The 1,295-nt window shown below is 38.8% G+C and overlaps 1 protein-coding gene across 1 annotated transcript in view; it reads left to right on the forward strand.

The window, feature by feature from the left end:
- Positions 1-1,295, forward strand: part of LOC101849477 (SCO-spondin) — a gene marked incomplete at its 5' end in the record, with an annotated part of 85,875 nt that overhangs the window by 32,532 nt on the left and 52,048 nt on the right.

Consider the following 1,295-nt stretch of genomic DNA (forward strand, 5'->3'; position numbering starts at 1 on the left):
ACCCCCGGTCTTACCTTGGCACATTGTGTGATATATTCAGTGCAGTAAAACTAGCTTCCCACAATGTGTGACAGTTTTGTGCAATATCTAAAGCCTAACGAGTTGACACAATGCAAGGACACGTTTTCTGTTCACGTTTTGCAAACCATGTCAAAAACATGAATTGCTTCACTTGTATTGAAGACAAAAATTATTCCGTAGGGCATAGACCGAGGGCATAAAGGAAAGAAGATTATCTTAAGGGATTAATCCATTTTTATAAAGAATTTAGCAGTTTGCGTATATAAATCTTATTCACAAGCGGATTAAGCTCTGTTGTAATCACGCTGCGCAAAGGTGTTGGTAGCATTGGTTCGAATTCCTTAACAATCTTGAATGTGAGTTGTTTGGACAGTTTTTAAGCCTTTCCAACAACTTGGATCTTCCTTTTGGGCCACGTCCCACTTTTAGATCAACTCACCATGTTGTTAAAGTTGTTTTAGCCCTGCTCGTTTGTTTGTTTGTTTGTTTGTGTTTTTGTTTTGTTTGTTTGTTTGTTTGAGTAAAGAGAAGCACATCGACAAAATAATAATCATCTTGTGCTGGAAACAAGTAAGACAGACAGTCAGACAGAAACAACAGGGGGAAAGTAAAGAAATGGAACATACCAGTAGTGCCCTCTAACCATCATCATTTGTTTGTTTGTTTGTTTATTTATTTGAGTGAAAAAACAACAACAACAACCTCCGAACAAATATTGAGGGGGGGGGGTGGCGTAGGGGGAAGGAAAGCAAGACAAACAGCCCCAGAAGCAAAAGAGGTATAGGAAGAATGACCTAGCAGTGGTATACCCCAACAACACTTATCTAACCACTCACATATTGAATTAGTTTTTCTTCACAGGTTTTGATTATACTATGGCAAAAAAGCTTAAAGAAATGGCGAGATAGTCATTTTAAAAAAAAATTTGTATTGTAAAAAAAGGAGAGTTTGTTGGAGGGACGTCTTGGTCTATTAACCTATTGACGTATTGGTGAGGAACAGAAGGTTATGAATCTGGTTAGACCACACAAGCTAGAAGTTAGAATCTAAATCGGGTCAACTAGTTCTAAGTCTCTCCCTCACCTGCAAAAACAACATTCCCCCGTCCCTCCAAAAAAAAAAGAAAAAAAAAAAGAAACCCAACAAAAAATAACACACCAAAACAAACAAACCAAAACGAAATAAAGCAACCCCTTTCCGACAGTCCCCAACCCTCTCGAATCCCCCCACCCCCCCCCTCCCTAACCCAAACAAAAAACCCAACAAAACAAACC

This window comes from Aplysia californica, unplaced genomic scaffold (genome assembly GCF_000002075.1).
Source record: "Aplysia californica isolate F4 #8 unplaced genomic scaffold, AplCal3.0 scaffold00372, whole genome shotgun sequence".
Lineage (NCBI taxonomy): Eukaryota > Metazoa > Mollusca > Gastropoda > Aplysiida > Aplysiidae > Aplysia > Aplysia californica.